The sequence below is a fragment of the Eubalaena glacialis genome, chromosome 16 (assembly GCF_028564815.1).
Source record: "Eubalaena glacialis isolate mEubGla1 chromosome 16, mEubGla1.1.hap2.+ XY, whole genome shotgun sequence".
Lineage (NCBI taxonomy): Eukaryota > Metazoa > Chordata > Mammalia > Artiodactyla > Balaenidae > Eubalaena > Eubalaena glacialis.
Genome location: NC_083731.1, coordinates 61615136 through 61640348, shown reverse-complemented (window position 1 = coordinate 61640348; position 25213 = coordinate 61615136). Strand labels below are relative to the sequence as shown.

Sequence of the window (25213 nt, the reverse complement as noted above, 5' to 3'; positions counted from 1 at the left end):
TTTATATAACTCTATTTTCAAACTTTCTGGAAACATTTGTATATTTTTAAAAGTCTGATCACATCAATGATTGCAATACAATGCAATTTTAAAATATCTAATAAGCTGACATGTCATAAAATTTCCTAAACTTGATTGGTCTGCTACACTTCTCCATTCTTTTTTAAAAGTTAGCGACTTATATTTTGTTCTTAAACTGAAATAACTTTTATTTGCTACTTCTGTGAGGCTTTGACTTTCATTTCCAAAAATTGATATAATTAGGCAAAAGTAATTTTTTTTTATATGTGTTAGTAATGGTATTTTCAGGAAAGATTTCACATTTGAGAGGGGAAATTCCCCAATAATTATGAATGGATAGGAGTTTCTTCAGGAAGCCAAAACCAATGATATTTATAGGTAGACCGTTTTGTTCCTGATAAGCATGCCACAGCTCTTTGATTTTAATAAGTGAAAAAGAGTACAGCACAGGCATATGATATGAAAATACCAAGGCTGACATTTATTAAGCAGAAATTTAATGGATAAAAATTATCACAAACTATTTTTCTATATTAAAGCACCCAGAACTATGTTTTGAAACCAAATATTAAGTTTTTAATTATTTTTAGATATCTTCACTGAAAATACTGTATAACACAATAATGTTTTTTCAGTGTGATTTCTTGAGTTGGAAAGAAAACCAAGAATAGTCAAGTAAATTATAAGTAATAGAACACCCTAACTTTCTGTGATTCCTGGCCAGATTTGAACTTGCAGATTACTATGTCATTCTTAAAAATACCTGCCTTTAATCTGTGTGTAATCTCACACTACTGATCATTTTTTAGCTTTCTAACTTCTACAATAACTCCTTTGTTTAATTGTTATACTTTCCCCACCATACTGAGGACTTCTCAGGATTAAATCTTTATTTTTATGTTCTTTTAATTTCTATACACACTTGGTGACTTAATACACGATAGAACATCTTTGCATAAAGACATGCTTTCTATATTCCCAATGCAGGAATATCTTCTGAATTTGGAATTTTTTCTCCAATATTTTAATAATAGTTACCATTTATTTAAATGTACTATGTGGTAAGCAAAACTTGTAGTACATATCTACATTATCTCATATGATCCTTAAATCCTATACAACAGTGGCAAAAAATAGTGATTAAGCCTGTGACCCATTCTGCTTTCCTACTGAGGATTTTTGGATTAATTATTAAGTCGCTGTGTAATTAATACCGGACTTCTATTTGTTCATTGATATCATTATTTAATCATGTCAATAATTCAGGTTTAGAATATCAGCAAACATACAGACGTTTTCAAGTGTCCTTTCCTACCTTTTATACAGATTCTTTTGTATTTAGAATAGTTGTAGATACCTAGCATTTTGCTGTTTCATTTACCAATTATTTCCTTATGAGACCTCTGTTAAATATTTAAGCCCGTTTGTTTAAAGTCAGTTATAGTAGAATTCCATAAACAAATGAAGATTAAGATAGAAGAAGAACATATATTTTCCATTCCATATGACATTTGTAATCTAGAAAATATATAATATTTGATTTAATTAAAAGTGATGATGAAGTTATGGCTTATTTGTAATAATACAGAATTAAAACTCCTAGACAAGATAACATCAGAACACTTCCTGTGAGCTTTGAGTGGATATGCCTATGTCCCCCACTTGAGAGATGTCATGTTGCCAATATGTTCACATAATTCTTCTCTCTGTAAGTACAGGGTAAGTCTCAGCAGGTCTGATAAAACACGTGTTTATATGCAGGGATGCTTGAAGTCATAACACTAACAGATCCTTAGCCAAAGTTGAATCACTAAATATTGATTAATATATTCCAGCATCCACAAAAAAGGTTTAATTTCCAAATACAAACAGCTCATACAACTCAACAACAAAAAGCAAACAGCCCAATCGAAAAATGGGCAGAAGACATAAATAGACATTTCTCCAAAGAAGACATGCAGATGGCCATGAAAAGATGCTCAGCATCACTAATTATTAGAGAAATGCAAATCAAAACTACAGTGAGGCATCACCTCACACCAGTTAGAATGGCCATCATTAAAAAGTCTACAAATAACAAATGCTGGAAAGGGTGTGGAGAAAAGGGAACCCTCCTACACTGTTGGTGGGAATGTAAGTTGGTGAAGCCACTAAAGTAAACTGTATGGAGGTTCCTCAAAAAACTAAAAATAGAGTTGCCATATGATCCAGCAATCCCACTCTTAGGCATATATCTGGACAAAACTATAACTCAAAAAATACATGTACCCCTACATTCATAGCAGCACTATTCACAATAGCAAAGACATGGAAACAACCTAAATGTCCATCAACAGATGAATAGATAAAGAAGATATGGTACATATATACAATGGAATATTAGTCAGCCATAAAAAATGAATGAAGTAAAGTCATTTGCAGAAACATGAATGGAACTAGAGATTATCATACTAAGTATAGTAAGTCAGAAAGAGAAAGACAAATACCATATGATATCACTTAGTGTGGAATCTAAAATATGACACAAATGAACTTTATCCATGAAACAGAAACAGACTCACAGACATAGAGAACAGACTTGTGGTTGCCAAGGGGGAGGAGGAGGGGTGGAGTGGGAGTTTGGGGTTAGCAGATGCAAACTATTATACATAGAATAGATAAACAACAAGGCCCTACTCTATGGCAAAGGGAACTATATTCAATATCTTGTGATAAACCATAATATAAAAGAATATAAAAAAGAATGTATATATATATTATATATATATATATATATAATATATATCTATCTGAATAACTTTGTTGTACAGCAGAAACTAATGCAATATTTTAAATCAACTATACTTCAATAATATATATATATATATTCCACTGTCCAAAACAAAGGGACAACCTGTACCAACTTATCAACATTGTTTACAGAAAATATACAGATTGACAGTTTGCATCTGGTTTCTATTATATTCTCTTGGTTTCTGCTATTGATCCTAATGTAGCAGCCTGATACAGGTTACGTGACCAAAGAAATATAAAAGACCTCTCCTCAGATAAGCTTGAGGATTTCCTGACTCTAAAATATTTTTTACGTGTTATGATCCAAAGATGAAACATGTCCTGTAAGATAAAGAATCTTGACACTTGTACCTGGAATTCTTGGACATCTCCAATGTGTGCTTGTGCTTTATTTATCCTGCTGTTTTGTACCTTTTGCATTACTTTGTTTAACCTTTTCTCTGTGATGGCTTTAAAATTTTATTTTCATCACTTTCATTGAGATATAATTGATATACAACACAGTATACCTTTAAGTTATACAGTATAATGATTTGACCTACGTGCATCATTAAATGATTACCACTACAAGTTTAGTGAACATCCATTTTCTTATATAGACAAAAAATAAAAGAAAAAAATATTTTCCTTGTGATTTACCATAACAATCTTCACATATAGCTTACAGCAGTGTTAATTATGCTTATCATGTTGTATATTATTTATATCTTTAGTACCTATTTATCTTATAACTGGAAGTTTGTACCTTTGGGCCACATTCTTCAACATACAAAGATATTACATTACTTTTTTTCTTGGACAAGTAATTTTTTTAAAAAAATAACACTACAGTGAGTTAAGTGTAAATAAGTCAGAAACAGATGGATCACATAACCATTGAGACCAACATGTTTGAAAAACAAGTGAGAAATTCCTACTGTTTTGTATCCTCAAATACAAAAATATCTTTTACTTTTAAAAGAGTTTTGTAGTTTTTATCATGTTTTAACTCAAAGGTCATGTTTCTTTTTTTTTTTTTTAATTGAAGTATAGTTGATTTACTATATTATATTAGTTTCATGTGTACAACATAGTGATTTAGTATTTTTATAGATTATAATCTATTAAAAATAATTACAGAATAATGGCTATAATTCCTGGTGCTATACAATATATCCTTGTTGTTTATCTATTTTATACATAGTAATTTGTGTCTCTTAATCCCATACCCCTATCTTGCCCCTCCTTCCTTCCTTCTCCCCTCTGGTAACCATTAGTTGGTTTTCTATGTCTGTTTCTATTTTGCTATACATTCGTTTGTTTTATTTTTAGATTCCACATATAAGTGATAACATAGAATAGTATTTTTTCTCTGTCTGACTTATTTCACTAAGCATATTGTCTAGGTCCAGCCACATTGCTGCAAATGGCAGAATTTCATTCTTTTTTATGGCTGAGTAATATTCCATTTTATCTATGTAGGTAGGTAGGTAGATAGATAGATAGATAGATAGATAGATAGATAGATAGATAGATAGATAGATAGCACATCTTCTTTATCTGTTTGTTGATATACACTTGGATTACTTACATATCTTAGCTATTGTAAATAGAGCTGCTATGAATATTGGGGTGCATGTAGCTTTTCAAATTTATGCTTTCCTTTTTTTCCAAATATATACCCAGGAGTGGAATTGCTGGATGGATCATGTGGTAGTTCCATTTTTAGTTTTTTGAGGAACCTCCATACTGTTTTCCATGGTGGCTGCACCAATTCACATTCCCACCAACAGTATAGAAGGGTTTCCTTTTCTCCACATCCTCACCAACATTTGCTATTTGTGGTCTTTTTGCTGATAGCCATCTGACAGGCGTGAGGTGATACCTATTTTTATTTTGAGTTGCATTCTCTAGTAATTAGTGATTTTGAGTATCTTTTCACGTGCTTGTTAGCTATCTGTATGTCTTCTTTGGAAAGATGTCTATTCAGGTCTTCGCATTTTTTGATTGGGTTGTTTACTTTCTTGATATTGAGTTGTATAAGCTATTTTTATATTTTGGATCTCAACATTTTGTCAGTCATATAGTTTGCAAATATTTTCCCCCATACTGTAGGTTGTCTTATAGTTTTCTGGATGTTTTCCTTTGCTGTGCAAAAGCTTTTAAGTTTAATTAAGTCCCATTTGTTAATTTGTACTTTTGGTTCTTTTTCCTTAGGGAATAGATAGATCAAAAAAAATATTTCTACAATTAATGTCAAAGAGTGCTCTGCGTATGTTCTCTTGTAGGAGTTTTATGGTTTAATGTCTTACATGTAGGTCTTTAATCCATTTTGTATTGTCTTTTTTATATGGTGTGAGTAAATGTTCTAACCTCATTCCTTTACATGTATGTGTCCAGATTTCCCAGAACAAGATATTGGTGAGACTATCTTTTCTCCATTGTATATTCTTGTAGACTAACTTTGTTGTAGATTAACTGACCACAGGTGTGTGGTTTTATTTCTGGGCTGTCTATTACTTTCCACTGATCTATGCATCTGTTTTTTGGGCCAGTATTATACTGTTTGGATTACTTTAGCTTTGAAGTATAGTCTGAAGTCAGGGAGGGTGATACCTCCAGCTTTCTTCTTTTTTCTCAAGATTGCTTTCTCAAGACTAAGAGTTTTCTGCTCGACAGTTAAGGGTTTTCTATATAGAGTATCCTGTCACCTGAAAGTTTAAATTCTTAGCTTCCAATATGGATTCTTTTTATTTCTTTTTCTCATCTAATTGCTCTGACAAGGACTTCTCATACTATGTGTAATAGAAGTGGCAAGAGTGGACATCCTTGTCTTGTTACTGAATTTAAAAGAAAGACTTTCAGATTTTTATTGTTGAGTATGATGTTAACTGTGGGTTTGTCATAAATTGCCTTTATTATGTTGAAATATGTTCTCTCCATACAAACTTTGATGAGAGATTTTATAATGAATTGATGTCAAATGCTTTTTCTGCCTCTATTGAAATGATCATGAGATTTTTATTCTTTCTTTTGTTAATGTGGTGTATCACACTGATTGGTTTGCAAATATTGAAACATCCTTGTGTCTCTGGAATAAATCCAACTTGATCATGGTGTATGATCCTTTTTATATATTGTTGGATTCAGTTTGCTAATATTTTGTTGAGAAATTTTGCATCTATATTCATCCAAGATATTGGTCTGTCATTTTTTTTGTAATCTCATTGTCTGGTTTTGATATCAGGGTAATCATGGCTTCATAGAATGAATTTGGGTGTGTTCTGTCCTCAACTTTTTGGAATAGTTTGTGAAGGATAAGAATTAACTCTTCTTTATATGTTTGGTAAAATTCCCCTGTGAAGCTGTCTTGGACTTGGCCTTTTGTTTGTTGGATTTTTTTTTTTTTTTTCATTACAAATTCAATTGCACTACTAGTAATATGTCTGTTCAAATTGTCTATTTCTTCTTGATTCTGTCTTGGCAAGTTGTATGTTTCTAGAAATTTGTCCATTCATCTTAGGTTTTCCAATTTTTTGGCATATACCTATTTGGGGTATTCTCTTATGCTTTTTTTGTAGCTCTGTGGAATGTTGTTATATATTTCTCCTCTTTCATTTCGTATTTTGTTTATTTGGGTCCTCATTATTTTCTTCTTAGTGAGTCTGGCTAAAAGTTTATCAATTTTTTTTATCTTAAAAAAACTCATTTTTTCATGGATCTTTTCTATTGCTTTTTCTTTTTATTCCCTATTTTATTTATTTCCTCTCTAATATTTTATTTCCTTCCTTCTGCTGAATTTTGACTTTTTTTTACCCTAATTACTTTAGGAGGTAGGTTAGGTTGTTTTTGAGTCTTTTTTTGTTTCTAGAGGAAGGCCTGTATAAACTTGGTATAAACTTCCCTCTTAGAACTAGTTTTGCTGCATCCCATAGATTTTGGAGAGTTGTGTTTCCATTTTCATTTGTCTTCAGGTATTTTCTGATTTCTTTTTTGATTTCTTCATTAAGCCATTTGTCTTTTAGTAGCATGTTGTTTATTCACCAACTATTTTTTCTTTTCCCATTTTTCTTCCTGTGATTGATTCTAGTTTCATACCATTGTGATCTGAAAAAATACTTGATAATTTCTATCCTCTTAAATTTGTTGAGACTTGTTTTGTGGTCTAGCATATGATCTACCTTAGAGAACATTCCGTGTGCACTTGAAAAGAATATGTATTCTGATGTTTTGGGATGTAAAGTCCTATGGATTTCTATTAAGTCCAAATGGTCTATTGTGTCATAAAACCAGTATTGCCTTATTGATTTTCTGTCTGGATGAACTGTCTATTGTAAGTGGGTTGTTAAAATCTCCTACTGTTATTATTTTATTGCTAATTTCTCCCTTTATGACTGTTAGTATTTGCTTTATACATTTAGGGGCTCCTGTATTGGGTCCATATATGTTAATGGGTGTAATATCCTTTTCTTGTATTGATCCCTTTATCATTATATAATGCCTTTCCTTGTCTTTGGTTAGGGCCCTTGTTTTGAAGGCATTCTGCCTGATATGAGTATTGCTACTTCAGCTTTCTTGTTGTTTCCTTTTGCATGAAATGTATTTATCCATCCCCTAATTTTCAGTTTGTGGCTGTCTTTAGCTCTAAAATTAGTCTCTTGTAGACACCATATAGATGGGTCTTATTTTATTATATTTTATTATTTTAAATCCAGTCAGCCACCCTATATCTTTTGGTTGGAGCATTTAGTCCATTGATATTTAAAGTAGTTATTGATAGGTATGTTCTTATTGCCATTTTATTACTTGTTTTCTGGATGTTTTTGTAGTTCTATGTTCTTTTTTCTTCTTTTTGCTTCTTCCCTTTTTGTTTGATGATTTCTTTAGTATTATGCTTGTATTCTTTTTAGTTTTTGTGTATCTATTGTAGGTTTTTAATTTGTGGTTACCATGGGGTTCATATATATTTACCTATAACTATGTATACTTGTTTTAAACTGGTAGTTATTAAATTCAAACATATTCTAATAGATCAACATTTTTATCCTCCTTCCCCATGTTTTGTCTTTTTGGTGTCATATTTCACATATTTATGTTTATCTCTTAACTGTTTATTGTAGTTATAGTTGTTTTTACAGTTTTGTTTTGTTTTGTTTTTGTCTTTTAATCTTAGTACTGGCTTATTTAAGTGCTTGATCCTTAGTCCTTATATATATTTGCCTTTCCTAGTGAGATTTTTCTCTTTCCTATACATTTTTACTTATTTTCCACTTAGAGAAAACACTTTAAAACTTATTTTAGGGTAGGTTTAGTGTTGATAAAATCTTTTACTTTGTGCTTGTCTGAAGAGTTCTTTATCTTTCCTTCTATTCTAAATGATAATCTTTTTTATGGAAAGGCATTTTATTTTAAATATAGCAATGTGTACAGGTCAATCCCAAACTCCCAATCTATCCCTCCCCTCCTCCCTTCCCCACCCTCTACGGTAACAATAAGTCTGATCTTCAAGACTGTGAGTTTTGTAAATAAGTTCATTTGTATCATTTAAAAAAAAATATTCCACATGTAAGCAATATCATGTGATATTTAGCTTTCTCTGTCTGACTTACTTCACTTAGCCTGATAATCTCCAGGTCCATCCATATTCCTGCAAATGACATTATTTCATTCTTTTTAGTGGCTGAGTAATATTCCATTGTATATATGTACCACATTTTCTTTATCCATTCATCTGTTGACTGCTTCCATGTCTTGGCTCTTGTAAACAGTTCAGCAATGAACATTGAGGTTCATGTATACTTTCAAACCATGTTTGATATGGTAATGATACTCTCGCTGGGTATCCTGGGTTGCAGATTTTCCTTTTTAGCAGTTTGAATATATCATTCCACTCCTTCTGGCCTGCAAAGTTTCTGCAGAAAAATCAGCTGTTAACTTTATGGGGGTTCCTTTGTATAGGATTATTTGCTTTTCTCTTGCTTCCTTTAGAATTCTCTTTTTAACCTTTTGCCATTTTAATTATGATATGTCTTTGCGTGGGTTGTTTGGATTCTTCTTCTTTGGGGACCCTCTGTGCTTCCTGTATCTGGATATCTGTTTCCTCCATCATGTTTGGGAAAATTTCAGCTATAATTTCTTCAAATACATTTTTGATCCCCTTCTCTCTCTTCTCCTTCTGGGACTCCTATAATGCAAATGTTGGTATGCTTCATGTTATTCCAGAAATGTCTTCATTTTTTTTTTTTTTTCCTTTTTGCTGTTCTAATTGGGTGATTTCCTTTACTCTGTTTTCCAGAGCACTTCTGTTTATCACCTAGTCTGCTATTAATGTCTTCTAGTATGTTTTTCATTTCAACTATTGTATTCTTTAGTTCTGACTGGTTCATTTTTATGCTTTCTATTTCCTTTTTAAAATTCTCACTGTTTTCATCTGCTTTTTTTCTCTAATTCATTTAACATTCTTATTAGCATGCTTTGAATTCTTTATGTAGTTTATTGCTTATTTGTTTCATTATTTATTTTTTCAGTTCTTTTAATTGAGACCAGTTCCTTTGCCATTTCATTTTGCTTAACTTTCTCTGCCCCTATGAATTTAGGTGAAATGATTACCTATTAAGTCTTGAAGCAAGCACTGTTCTTATGTGGCAACATCCTGCCTTTGGTGGGAGAGCTGGATTTGACATGGATACCAGTCACATCCTTCCTCAGTGTGTGTTGGCAGCTAACACTTGGTAGGGAGTGGGGCTGGAGATGAAGGGGCTAGAGCTGGAGCCAGGTGTAAGGTGGATTTCCCCTCTTCTCAGTGGCCATCACCACCCTATTAGTGGCAGGATCTGATTCCAAGTTGCTAGAGCAGAAGACATGAGGGTCAGGCTTGAGCTGGCTTTGTTCCTTTGAAGTGTTTTTTTTTTTCCCCTCTCCCAGTACCAGAACCCTTACCCCAGTGGGAAGGAGTGCTGATGCGAGTGGGATCCATGTGGGCTCTCAGCTCATGTTGGCTGCACACAGAGTTTGGAGCTGTCTTTGATGCACCAGTGAGCTGCCTGTGCAGCTGTCAGCAGTTGTTCCCCTTGCTCTGCTCAGACACAACCTCAGGTCTAAGCCCCTTTGTCCCTCACTGTCAATTACTCCCCCAGGATAAAATTGAGAATTCTATAACAACAGCAATAGCATTTTCACATAATTCCAATAGAATAATTTTTTTGAAATATTCAAAGACTTGCTGTGTAACTTTAAAAAAAATGTGTCAAGATCAAACTCCCAGTACAGCAAAATAGTATACTAAACAGAACACAACTAATAAATGATTTGAAATAAGATTTAACGGCCTTGAAATTTATGATAGCAAAAGAACAATGGGTAAGTATAAATTTAATTTATTCATAGAAGGAAACAAAAATAATTCTGCTTAAAAACAAATAAAACTTAAGGAATTTTTTAAAAGATAATTAAATTTTCTAGGCATGTGATTAAAATAGGCTGGAAAAAGTTTTTTAATCTTTGGAAAAATAGAAAAAGAAAGGGATGGTTTGTGAGGATTTGTTGTATGTATTTTTTTTCCTTTTAATCACTAGAAATCAATAAACAGTTTTATTTCTGATTTGGAGTTGTTGAGATATCTAGGAAAATAATAAACTTATTTGGAGTTAAAAACACTATGAATAAAAACAAGATATGTAGGATATAATTTGACAAAGAAAATATAACTTCCTAAAAAGTAAAATAATAATAATAAAAAACCAAAGCAAGGAACCATAAAACAACATTACCAGCAGAAGCAACAATATTTTAAAAATTAAAAACAATATTTTAAAAATTAAAAACCACTTAGAATTAACATTAAATTTTTACATAATAATATGTATTTAAAGAAGATTTTTCTCATATGGGTAATATAAGACCAAGTAAAAGTCAAATCTATTTGATGTCCACAAGAGCAATGACTAAAACAAAGAAAAAATTAAAAATTGACAAATGTAGAACAGGATAATTTTTAATTGGTTGTCATATTAATATCTGAGATATTTGAATTAAAATATAAAAGACACTTTTTTCACAGAAGAAAGTATCATTATTTAAAATGTGCAATTACAAAAACTTTTAATTTCCTTGAAATTTGTATAAGGAAAATAAACAGACATATACACACCACATATATACACAGTAAAAAATGTATAGGGAGTACAAAGATAACAGAAGAAACATTTTATGTTTGTTAATGTATTTTAACCTATTCCTTCCAGCCCTTGACATATCAAAGAGATAAAAATAAACAATATTTAATAAAATTTCAATATATATTAATTTTAGTATTGTTTTGTACTAAAATCTACACCTTATAGAGAATAAATCATGCATGTAAGCTTCCATGAAACTTTTTACAAAGCTAACTATATTTTATGCCTAGAAATAACATTAAGGAATTCCAAAAAATATTATCTTAATGAAATTAATTTAGAAATTAAAGTATAAATGACTTAAAAAAGCAAAAAAGAAAAAGAAAACCCAATATTCACCTAAATTATATGTGTATTACAATATACACTCTTAAATGAACCCAATTTAAGGGTCTAGTAAAAATTATGATTAATACATATTTGAAAAGTAAAGATAATGAGAAACATATCTATGAAAAAAATGGTATGTAGTCAAGCTATAACAATGGACAATTTCAAAATTGTGTTACTACAAAGAAAGTTTTGTTACAAATTAAGACAAAATAATAGAAAATAAATATATTGAAAGGTTAAATAGTGCTATAATGATTACAAATAAAATATTATAACAAGTTATAATATTTCTACTATCTCTTTCAAATATTAAATATATATGATGACATCAATAGCAAGAATTTTTAAAGATAGGAACTTTTATAGACACTATTTCAAAATATGTAACACATTTTAAAATGTGAAAATAATTTCAATAATAAAATGTATTTCTAGAAAATGGAATTGCAGTTCTTATAGGTAGTAATTGTGGTATTAGAAAGAAGAATCCTCTCTCAGAGCCTTCCTGATGCCGCATTCGTATCTTGCTTCTCCAGCCTCCGGGACCCGTTCCATCCTTCCAGCCTGTGACCAGCAGCAGAGAAAAACTAATTACATATAATTTTCTTGCCCCATACACACCTTGAGGCAAGCAAAAAAATTAGAATAAATTTGAACAATGAGGGAAATTGTGCACATCCTGGTCCGTCAGTGTGGCAACCTAATTGGTGCCAAGTTCTGGGAGGTGATAAGTGATGAACATGGCATAGACCCCACTGACATCTATCGTGGGGATAGAGACCTGCAGTTAGACCACATCTTCATGAACTACAATGAAGCCACAGGTGGCAAATATGTTCCTCATGCCATCTTGGTGGATCTAGAACCCGGGACAATGGACTCTGTTCACTTAGGTCCTTTTGGTCAGACCTTCAGACCAGACAACTTTGATTTTGGTCAGTCTGGGGCAGGCAACAATTCAGCCAAGGACCACTACACAGAGGAGATCGAGCTGGTTAACTCAGTCATGGATGTGGTTCTGAAGGAGGCCGAGAGCTGTGACTGCCTGTAGGGCTTCCAGCTGACCCACTCGCTGGGTAGGGGCATGGATTCTGGAATGGGCACCTTGATTATCAGCAAGATCCGTGAAGAGTATCCCAATGGTATCATGAAGTCTTCAGTGTGGTGCCCTCACCCAAAGTGTCTGACACTGTAACTGAGCCCTATAATGCCACCCTCACCGTCCATCAGCTGGTGGAGAACACTGATGAGACCTACTGCATCCACAACCAGGCCCTTTACAACATCTGCTTCCACAACCTCAAGCTGACCACGCCAACCTAAGGGGACCTGAAACACCTCATCCTGGCCACCAAGAGTGGTGTCACCACCTGCCTCCACTTCCTTGGCCAGCTCAATGCTGACCTCTGCAAGCTGGTGGTCAACATGGTGCCCTTCCCATGTCTTCACTTCTTCATGCCTGAATTTTCCCCTCTAACCAGAGGTGGAAACCAGCATTATCGGACACTCACTGTGCCCGAGCTCACCCAGAAGATCTTCTATGCCAAGAACACAATGGCTGCCTGTGACTCCCACCATGGCTGGTACCTCACCTTGGCTCCTGTCTTCCGTGGGTGAATGTCCATGAAGGAGGTGGATGAGCAGAAGCTCAACGTGCAGAACAAGAGCAGTAGCTACTTCCTGGAATCGATCCCCAGCAACTTCAAGACGGCTGTCTGCAACATCCTACTCTGTGGCCTCAAGATTGTGGTCACCTTCATCAGAAAGAGCACGGCCATACAGGAGTTGTTCAAGCTCACCTGAGTGCAGTTCTCTGCCATGTTCTGCTGGAACGCCTTCTTCCACTGTACACAGGCGAGTGCAGGGACGAGATGGAGTTCACGGAGGTTGAGAGCAACATGAATGACCTCGTCTCTGAATACCACCGGTAGCAAGATGCCACTGCAGAAGAAGAGATTTTCGGTGAGGAGGCTGAAGAGGAGGCCTAAGGCCGAACCCCATCACCTAAGGCTTCTCAGTTCCCTCAGCCTTCTTCCTCAATCATCCCTTTCCTCTTCCTCAGAATTTGCATTTTCTGACTCAATTTTTTTTTTTTCCTTTTTTTGGGAAGTGGGTAGAGGTTCTAAAACAGTGCCTGGCACATAATAGGTACTCAATAAATATTTGTTGTTTGTTGAATGTCTCCTCTCTCTTTCCACTTCTGGCAGAACGATTTCTGCCATTCTGGGTAACCCTGTATTTCCTTCTAGTGCCCATTCCTCCCATCTGTCCAGTTAACATTTCCCACTTCGTTTTCAAGATAACTCATCAAGAACCTAGGTCTCATCAAATCTCATTTAGAACACTGGGCTGACAACCCAGACAGATGACCACCACCCTAGGCCTGTGTGGTAGCCCAGGGGAAAGGAAACCAAGCAGCAGGTAGAAGTCCCTACAAGGAAGGGGTGAGGTTTTGAAGAGGGGCATCCAGGCTATTGAAGTCCTAGTTTCCAGATATCTCCCCACTCCTCTCTCAGCTTCTGGGGAGGTGTTAACAGTATTATTTCCATTTTCAGTCTCCTCCAAGCTCTGTCTTGGGTGGTTTCCTTTGCAGGGGTCTGACCCCCACCTTGTCAAGGGGGATCCTTCCCTCTTCCACTTTACCTCCTTCATAATGTTGGATTCCTTCCTTTACCCTGGTGGGAAAAAGGCATCAAGGGGAGCAAGAGAGAGACTAGCTTTGGTCCCTAAGCCTCCAGAAAGCCCCTCCACAGTCCTATCTTTTCTTATAGAAAAAAAAAAAAAAACATATATCAGTCCTTCTGTACATATATGGAAAGGTATGTGCTGCCATCTAAATGTCATTCCCCAGATAGGGGACAGGACACACTTAATCTTTTGGCAACATCTCATCTCTTGCTTTTACTATTGCCTTTTCCCCCCTACCCTGGTTTTGTCCTATTCTACACTTCAGATTTCTGTTTTGTGCTGAACTTGTTGCTTTTTTTTTCATATTGAAAAGATGACATTGCCCCAAGAGCCAAAAATAAGTGGGAATAGAAAAAAGAAAGAAAGAAAGAAGAATCTCAAGCCAAGAATAAATTCGGCAAACATAGGTTCCTCTCTTAAGTTCACACTATGACTTATTTTATTAAACACTCTGATATGATCCATAATAGAATAAAACCTATTTTAAAAATTAAATAACAGACATTTTTGCAGTGATAGATATTTTTCCCCAAAGAACTTGCTCTAGTATATTTTGTAATCACTATATACATACCTAACTCTATTTGTGTTGACCATAATAACCACAAACTATTTAGTGAAAAAGGAAGTGTACAAAATAATGTGTGTATAGTTACCCAATTTGTGTACAGCTAAACAAATATATGTAAACATATATAGCAGTAAACACATGTAACAAGATTTTAATAAATTGAATTTTCTTGGGGATTAACTTTAGAGTATGACCAAATTTCACATTCATTATGTTCCTATCTTGTGTGAAATTTTTTGGAGACTATACTATATTATTGTGAGAAAAATGAAGTTAAAATGACTTTATCATAAGAGTATTGCTCTTTGATGTATTCCTTCATAATTTCATTAACCAACAGCATATTTTCTTAAAACTTTGTATCAACATAAAAATAGCATGACTTGTATATCTTTAAATAGCATAGTTACTTAAGAGTTAAATTTGTATCGCATGTGTCAATACATTTCACAGAAATAAAATTTATGATTTAGTTATTAAGCACAGCATTCAGTTCCAATTTTTGTTGAGCACGTCTTTTATTTCTTTAGTAGTACATTTGTTACAATTGAATTGTCTACCAAAATTTAAAAAACACACACACAAAGACATATGCACCCACATTCAAAATACCTAAGCTCATATTTTTAGTTAGTGTGGCTATCTTTTGTGAATTGATACCCTTGACTGAAATGTTTTGAGGAATTTTGCTGAAGTCCTCTATTAATCATGCAATCTTATGCATTTTCACAGGATGAAAGGTGTGTAAAATATTCATCTATTTTACAACTCAGTACTGATTTTCAGTGTTTTGTGTATTGTTGCTTTTTTCCAACTAAAATCATAAAAAGTTATTTGCTATAAAAATAAAATGGGACATATTGATAAAACATTAACCGAGTAACCAACTATCATTTTATCGTATTCCAGAATGTCCTGCATGGGGGCAGTATGTACAATAATTATAGATTTCCAAATAAAAGAAAAGTTTAGGAATTGTCACTCAGATGTGTACGAAATAGAGAAATCCTTAAATATTAAAGGTAAAAAATGGTCTAAATGGTAAATATCAGCAAACATATGATTTGTCCTATCTGGGAGAGTTTGTCTTCTGGATAAAAAAACTTATGAATTAGTTCCCCTCTCTAATAGCAAGAATAAAAGCATAAAGGCCAATGGGAAATCCAATGGGATAAATCAAGCAGGTAAGACAAGAGGAATAATTTTTTTTTTATTTTAGAATTTTAATTTAGATTTTACTCATCTATACTTTTGCCTTTCTGAAATTAACTGTAGAGATACTATAACAAGCTAAATATAAAAGATTTGTACAAGAAGTGCTGAGTTATGTGACCCCCTACATTTGCTACATAGAGAAGCTCATAATTTGGAGCCCCATTTATAAAAAGTCTCCTTTCCCATGACAGGAAATGGAGGACACACAAAGAACTGAAATCCAATTCCCATTCCTGTCCCTGCACTATTATTACCTTGGAAATATCTTATCTTCTTTTTTTAACCCTGGTTGTAATGAATATGTATTTTGGATGATTCTATGCAAGTTAACCAGGACTGCTAGTAAGAACTGAGGGCTTCAAGTTTCCAAGAGTGAAATGGACCTGGCTAGGGAATTTCTGGAATAATTATTCATGGCATTCCAAAGGAGATTGTTTAATAACCTACCCCATAATATAAATATATTCTTTATTTCAGGTCTGCCTTCTGTTGTTACCATCCCCTCAATTGTTAAGGATATATTTTCCTTCTTATTTACTATTGATAATCTCCCAGTATATCTCAGCACAATTGTAAGGAGAATATGGAATTTTCCTGGAAATTTCTTTCCAAACATATCATGTGGATTTTTAAAATAAATATCTTCAACATCCAGATAAAACTGTATTAAGTTACCTAATTGCTGCTGATATTTAAGTTTAAATGCTTTGGTAGTTCTATTTTTTAAGGAACCTCCATACTGTTCTCTATAATGGCTGTACCAATTTTCATCCCCACCAACAGTGTATGAGGATTCCCTTTTCTCCACACCCTCTCCAGCATTTATTGTTTATAGGTTTTTTGATGCTGATCCAGCAATCCCACTCCTGGACACATACCCAGAGAAAAGCCTAATTCAAAAAGATACATGCACCCTAATGTTCATTGTAGCACTATTTACAATAGCCAGGACGTGGAAGCAACCTAAATATCCATCAACAGAGGAATGCATAAAGAAGTTGTGGTACATATATGCAATGGAATATTACTCAGCCATAAAAAAGAATAAAATAATGTCATCTGCAGCAACATGAATGGACCTTGAGATTGTCATACAGAGTGGAATAAGTCAGACACAGAAAAAACAAATATATGATATTGCTTATATGTGGAATCTGAAAAAAAAGGGTACAAATGAACTTATTTACAAAACAGAAGTAGAGTCATGGATGTAGAAAACAAACTTGTGGTTACCAGGAGATGGGGGGGGAGGGATAATTTGGGAGATTGGGACTAACATATACACACTACTATATATAAAATAGATACCTAATAAAAACCTGCTGTATAACACAGGGAACTCTACTCAATACTATGTAATGGCCTATATGGGAAAAGAATCTAAAAAAAAAAAAAAAATGGATATATGTATATGTATAACTGATTCTCTTTGCTGTACACCTGAAACTAACACAACATTGTAAATCAACTATACTACAATAAATTTTTTTAAAGTTTAAATGATTTTTATCATTAAATCTATTTATATTAAATAACTATTTTATATTAAATTAAGTACAGTTTAAATATCTAAAAATCTAACATTTCATAAATACAAATAAAATAGTATCTTTTCTTCATAATTGCATGCTGTAAAAGTATAAAAAGCATCAAATAGTGCAAATTGTTTCATGGTAGCTGATAAACTGAAAATTAAGCAAAGATGAAATAAATGTTAATTGTTATAATGTAAAATAAACCTGACCATTCTTTTGAAAAATAACAATATTCAAAAATAAATACACTCCCTAAAATAGGAAAAACTCAGGGTTCTAATTCTTTAAGATGATATGACCTGAAAACCCTCCAGACTGGAATCATATTAAAAAGACTATATATTAGCAGGCAGCATCCACCAGATCACTAATTGTTCAGTTGCTGAACCCAAGTTCTGAGCATCTACTAATATCTGCCCCTTCTCTCTTCTTAGGCAAGCTCATCTATCTCTGTGATTTTAAATGTCACCTCTATACCAAAATTTGGGAAATGTGTTTCTCACTTAAGATTTTTGTAAGCTTTAAATGTGTATGTACGGATTGCCTTTTTTTCCCAGGTACTTGAGTATCTAATTCAATACTAGCACAAACAACTTGATTTCTTTGTCCTTAAGAAACTAATTACTTAAGATAGAATTAAATTTTTACTTATGTTCAGAACTCATACTTAATCTATTGCCAAAAGGTATTCATTCTACTAGTGATGTAAAGCCATTTCTTTCTTCAAACTCTATTGCCATTATGTTAAACCAAGACACCACCATGACTGTCTTTCAACAGTCTATCATATCATAATTGTACACTAAAAAATACATAATAATTCTAAGATATATCACATTTTAAGTGAAGTATATTGTCTACCATATGATGTAATTAGGGCAGATATTTTACTTATTTATAACAAATAATCCATTAGATATTACTAAAATATAAAAATTATCATGGAAATGAAATAAAAAGAGAGAAGGCAAAATACAAATTGGCCCCAAATTTACTGAAAGCATCCCTGTCCCTTTAAGGTGGTAGGGGAGACCACTTAGTATGATGGACATACAAAAGGAGTACTGAAAAAGATTACAGCATAATAAAACCACCACAAATATGTATTAATGAAATAGACCAGCAATCATTGGAAGAATGTTGAATACTACCTAACCTTCAATGAAAAGGGAATTATATTGTTTTTTTTCTCCTTTCCATCATGATTCGCTCACTGTATAAAAACTGAGTATGTAGCCTGAGTGAATGAAGTAAAGGAATCACAAGAGAGAAAGACTGCCAGTTTTTTTTTTTTTTTTTTCTTTGCTCTTTCTGTCTTATTTTGGCCTGGAGCTTTATTTTCTCTACTTAAGAAGAACTGTTGATTCCAGAAGACTAAAGGGGCAGCCAGAGGACGCAGGAGAATCATCAAGGGCAAACTGCTTAGAGCTCAAGGCTAGATTTCAAGTGAAAAGTGGTCCAGTTGGGATCACCAAGTAGGCGTTGAGTCAGGATTTCAGAGTAAATTTCTCTTAAAAGTGTAAGATATGGATCTTTGCCTCAACCACCTTCAGTTGAGATTTGTAAAACTCCTGAGAATAGCAAACAGAGTGCAAGACAGTAGGGAACTACCAACTTTACCTGGGCATGAATAATTGTACATAAATGAAACTTCTGAAGAACTTATTTCATTACCAGGAACCAAAATGTTCATATCTTAAATATCTATTGCAGTGCTAATTCTTAAATAAGTTAAAACAGAATCTCAGAACTACCTGAAGGGTCTATTAGTCATTCCTGAGGATCATCCATGTAGTATATTTGTTGCACAGTAAGTCTGCAGTTATCGTTCAGAATTTCCATCCTTCTTTTTCTCTTACTTTAGCAAGCTACTTAGAGTAGCCTCCATTTTTCCACTCTCTTACACAGGCTTGCCAAGTATATCTGGTTATGATTGCTGTGTCCTGATGTTCCCAGAGAATCCAAGCATGCACTGCCTGAAGTGTACAAAATGGCCTCCTCTTTTTGGGCTGGAAGCAGTTCTGCCTCTATTCAGACTATCAGAATATCTTCTCATTTTCATTTCCTTCTATCATAATAACAGGGGTGATATCCAATAGGAATAAGAGATTTTCACGACTATATACTTCTTCTTTTTCCAGAACCTCTCTCCAAGGTTTTTTTCTTTAACGAACATACACAAGAGGAATTCTGATGCATAAATGTGGCAGGAATCGGATCATTAGGGTGTGCTGTTAGGAGTGTGTGTGTGTAAGGTGATGGAGAGGTGGGAATTGCCTTTTTACAGTAAAAGACCAGCATATAAAATAACTCAAATACAATTTTCATTAGGATTTAATTGATTTGTTTTGTTTCATTTATGTAGATTTTTATACTCGTGCTTATTTTATAAACTTAATAATATCATGTGTATTTACACATTTGGGTATCTTGCTGTTATGGTCAGTCTTTCATAATTAAAAAGCTCTTATTGTGCCTGTATTTATCAGCCTACCCACTTGTGAGTTTTAATTTTTATAATACTGGAAACAAGCTAACCAAGCAAATGAAAATTGTGTGAAAATGGGCTATGAGTAAATAATCTATAAATAAAGGCTTTATTCAAGGACTGTTATGATCACTTATGTTCCTTTCTAGTTATTGGTAATCTCTTGATAGCTGAAATTACCAATTATGGGACTATGTGTAGAGTAGGGTGGTATGATACAGTTTAAAATATTGGTTAGATGGTACCCTTTTTCAATACTGAGACAGAGGTATGGACTGCAATAATTGAATGCTACTTGTCAAAATACACTAATAACTGGTGTTGACCTAAGCAAATACTATTTACCATCAGTTAAAATTTATACTTAATATTTACATTTAATTGGACTGTTGACCTTCCTAAAATTAAATGATTTACTTAATACTGCATTGATTAAGATCAATAAAATTGGTATGCATCTCTTCATATGGAAAGAGCCCAATGAATATCTTGTCAAACTGAATAATGAATAAGACCCATGTGTATTCATACATGGATACACATTCTATTATCATGTCCCAAAAAATACTTGAGGTTTCTCCATCACCCTTAGACTCTTTCACAGAATTAAGCTTCAAATAGTTTCTTTCTCTCTCTGGAATTTTCCTTTATTTCCCTGCACCAACATGTCTCTCAACTCTTTGTAATAGCTTTAGAAATCCACCTTTGTAGACTATTCACAGGGAGTAGGCTTTTATAAACAAAAGGCAGACCACCTCTTATATATCTTCCCTCAGAGAAATAACACTAGGCTAACAAATTGCTTGAATTGATGACACAAAACAAAGTATTGATAGATTTTCAAAAAATGATTTTCAAATATTCTGTCCCACTCGAATCTTGATCAATATTTTTATCACATGCAGCTAGCTTTCCCCTTTTATAACTTCTCAAGTATTATTTCTAATAAATAGTTTTTTAAAAAAATCACTGTGCAAAATTAGACATTATTCATAAAACATTACATTAGAATGAAATTAGTTTAGGACTGGTATTCAGAAACTTTGATGCTTAAAATTTAACTGAATAAAATAGTCTTAATTTCAAATGCAATATATGTCATTAAAAACTATGTATTTATGTATCTATCTATCACGTGTCAAGCTTAACCATGGTTTTTGCTGAATAGTACACTTCATATAAATCGAGAACAAAATCCTACCTTTGAGTAATTAGCTTTGAAGTCAATGAATTTTCTGAAAAAAAATAGGTTACCAGAGTAAATGATGTATTCAAGTACAGGGCTATTACTTATCCTCTAGGTGACTAATTTAAGAAAGCAAGCTATGTGGATTAGAGATATAATTTTTTGTATTTGCATTGAGGGTGCTTGTTTGAAGAGAAAAAACATTTATTGATAAGATAAATATTGCTTAACAGTCACTTCTAAAAAATGTGAAACATTTTCCTTTGCCAATAAATATTTCTTGAATAGAGAAGGAGGAAAACAAATTTTTGGAGACTCTTGTTGCTTCCATTACCATGTTTTCTGTTCAATATAAAGACAGAGTTAAATCTTATTTAGTCTCCTCCTATCCATTTCTAAAATAATATAGGGAAATGATATCAGTTATGACATTGCCACCTCTGAAATATCTAGGGCACCAGGAGGAAGCATAAGTATTAACTGAGTCTCTTTCCATATACGCTTCTATTGTACTACTTCCTTTAAATGAATAGAGCCTTTCTTTTAGTGTATAAACAATTTTAAGTCACGTACATATTTAAAGAGTCTTTGCAGTGCATTGAAAGTAATACAGCTCTATTAAAAGGCACATAGTTATTGAAGAATGTTATAAATGTAGCAGCTAGTATATTGAGGAGTCTCAAAACAGAGGGGTATAAATGACATTTTTGTAAATTCACTGAATTTAATCAGGCTCTGTCAAATCTCCAAGTTTATCTCTGTTATATCTTGAGCAGATACCAAAATTCTCTGGTGACTTAGAAGTTTTAAAGATCAATCAAGTTAAGGATGAATTGATTTTAATTTTTCTCCTCCTTCAAGTACAGAGCCCATTTCATGTTTTTTTCTGGGACTGTAAATGGTGGGAATAAAAAAGGAAGTTTATGGTTAGCTTTAATTCACTTTTTCCAATTTTCCTTTTTTGAGGCTAGATTTTTCCAAATTATTGAGGAGCTTGAAGAAAGGTGGGAAAGGAAGCATTTTTTACCTAACTGACACTTGCTTTATTCTACTTTGCTGTTTTTGACACTCTGGTTGGCACTGATTGGCCATTCATGTCCTCTATGTGGCATAGTCCAAGGACTTGTTCTTTCAAAGGATTTATGTGTGAGTTCTTTGAAGGACCTGGGGAAGATTCTACCTATGTAGACTTAGTTTGACCTAATCCTTTTATAGGAATCCCCTTACCTCCTGCCACCCATGGATCCACAGTGCATGCTCTTTGTATTCATTATCTGCAGACAATCCTCTTGGGAGAAATAACAGCAGTTCAAGCTCTATTCATTTCTGGGGTGTCCACTTGCCCTATGAAAAACTCACTCCTTCTGTCCTAGAAACACAGTGTGGAAAGTTGGCTTTCCTATCGTTTTTATCCTTGCTCTATATCTCTTCAATTCTCTTCTCCATTGCTCAGAGATGGACAGGAGAATTTTGGCATTTTTAGAAGATACTTATATCGATCAACTTTATTAAAAGTGAATGCACAGAGATATTGCAGCATGCAATATCTTCCCAATATCAAACGCTAGGCAATTCTTTTTAATTTATTATGAAGAAAATAATCTGCTTATAGTAGTAGTTATTTATTTTTTTTGAGGGTTCTCTGCTTTTCTGCCTGCTCCACAATCTTTTCTTCCATATAAAGTTGTGCTCTTCCATTTCCTGAATTAAGATCTGGACACAGGGATCAGCTTGGTTCAACAGCTTAATTTCTTTGACAGACTGAAGCATTTCACTTGGGTATTTTGGTCCAACGGCAACCTTCACAATAGGGGTGCTTCAAAGTTGAGTGATATAAATGGCGGGCACGATGACAAGTTACACAGTGTTGCAGATTTCAGCACAAAGTCTTGTTGGCATCCTATTAGCACATTTCCTAGAAGTACCTCCTCTAGGTCTCCCAGCTCCCTTCCTAGCAGAAGATACAGGTTCTCCAGATTACAGCATGCCACGTGGGGAACTTGGGGAAGGTCATCTACCGGAGTTGAGAAGCCTAAAGATATACATTACAAAAACTCAACAAAACTGTATTTGGGCCCCAAGACAAAATTTTCTTTCCCCTTTGAGCCATGCCACTGAATACTCGAGCAAATGCAATAAAAGACTCTTAGTTGTTTCCTTCCTGGAGCACAGGTTTTAGAGGTCATACTCTCCACCTGCTGCTCATCACCTTTTGGCTCTTCTACCTTTGGACTTGTTTCAAGAGCACGCCCATACTGGATGGGCTCCAAGGGTGCCTGCCCCTGTGCTGCTACAAGCTTCTTCATGTGCCTTAGCCTTGTATGCTCACGCCTCTGAGCGATTTCTTTTTGAACGGACAATCTTGGCTTATTCTAAGGCAAAGCCTTAGCATCAGTTGCAAACATTTTGGAAACAAAGATAATAACTAGAGCAGTATCTTCATTTCCATATTTCATAAAAGCTGTTTTAGTGCCTGGGTTTTGGTGAAAGAGAGTTAAGCTGTGTACATCATCTTGTTTCTTTTCTCTCTCAGCTGTAATATCCAGGGGACTAGGAAGTTTCTCACACACTGTAGCAAGAACAGCATGGGATATGGGTAGTCACTGACTGCAGATGGCATTAATTTGAACTTAAGGATCTGAATGTCATGCCACCTGAGCTCCAATTTTTAATCCTAAAGAAGTCACCATTTCATCAACTTTTTCTTTGTCATTTTTCAAGACAACATCACGCAAATTCCATATATTTTACAGAGTCAAGTCTTCAAGTAAAGGTTTTCTTTAAACCTTTTAGAAAGGTTTCTTTCCTTTTACCTAAAATCCAGGTGACAAACTTTCAATCTCTCCTTTTAGAAAACACACATATCCACACACATACATACACTTGGCTAATGGGAGAGTAAACCACACTCTTCTCCAAAGCTTGGACACTGTTTGACTACACTGACAGTGCAGTTGTGTTTCCCTCTCTTCCACACTCACTCTGACTTTTTTCCTGCCCGGTATTTTTTATGGAGCCTGAAAATTTAAGGAATATGTCATGATCACTTCTTAGTCTTAATGAAATCTTTTGACTCTGACTGGCTCTCTCATTATTGGGAAAATTTTTCAATTAACAATAATCGCGCATTGGATAAACCTCATTGGCTACGACACTGCCACTGCGCAAAGCCGACTCTCTCATCATAAATGTGGGTCAGTTTGGGCAGTTCTTTGGCTCCAATTCTGATTCAATGTGAAAAGCACTACTAAATATCCTGTTTTCTTATAATGATCAATAGGTATTCTGTCTTTTACTCTGGACTATTCTAATTTGAATTTATATTCTAACTTTCTAAGTTTCTTGTATCCCAATTAATTATAATATATTGAGTATTTGTTTTCTCTTGAAAGTTTGTGTTTCATGTAACCATGAATGTTATGTATAATTTATGAATGTATTATTGTCATTATCACTGGATTCTAGATTATGAGGTTGAATTTATAATCCATAATTTAATATGCTGGTATTTTTTTTTCCTCCTTGTTACTAGAATTATTAAAGCACATAAACTGTTTAGTTTTCCCTTCTCTTAAACTGTACTTGACACAAACATAGATCTTTTAAGAAACTTTGGTATAATTTCTCTCTATCATGTAAGGAGTTATCTGTTATTTTGATAAGTAAACATTATATATTTAGTTCCCAGAAATTATATATATATCTATTAGTATATATAATATATATATATTTATATAAGATACAAATTATCCCTACATAGAAAGCATATACATATACACATAGATATAATTAATTTTCTCTTATTATAAATAATTTTAACTTTTAGTTTACTTTTTAGGTAACAACATAGAGAATTGTATTTTCACTTTGTTGTTGTTATTATCCACCCCCTCCCCTTGAAAATTTTGTTTTTGAGAATAACTTAATTGCATTTGATAATGTGGAAGAGATAACATGTATTTTAATTTGAAAAAATTGATTGATTTCTGATAAATAATAATCAAATTTATGGCCTTAATGTTTATATGAAAAGGACAGAAAATTGATAGACTATCAAAATATCCTAGTCATACATATTTCCAATTAGCTGATATTTTAGAATTATAACTACAGGCATACCTCAGAGATACTGTAAGTTCAATTCCAAATACCACAATAAAGTGAATATCACAATAGAGTCACACAAATTTTTGGTTTCCCAGTGCATATAAAATTTATGTTTACACT

At 33.5% G+C, this 25213-nt stretch overlaps 3 pseudogenes; 1 reads left to right on the top strand and 2 right to left on the bottom strand.

The window, feature by feature from the left end:
* The first annotated feature begins 11961 nt into the window (after positions 1 to 11961).
* LOC133076600 (tubulin beta chain-like) lies at positions 11962 to 13291 on the top strand (annotated as a pseudogene).
* A 9273-nt stretch (positions 13292 to 22564) lies between these two features.
* On the bottom strand, positions 22565 to 23727 carry LOC133076362 (elongation factor-like GTPase 1; annotated as a pseudogene).
* Positions 23728 to 24075: 348 nt separating this feature from the next.
* LOC133076690 (U4 spliceosomal RNA) lies at positions 24076 to 24158 on the bottom strand (annotated as a pseudogene).
* Positions 24159 to 25213: the final 1055 nt, after the last annotated feature.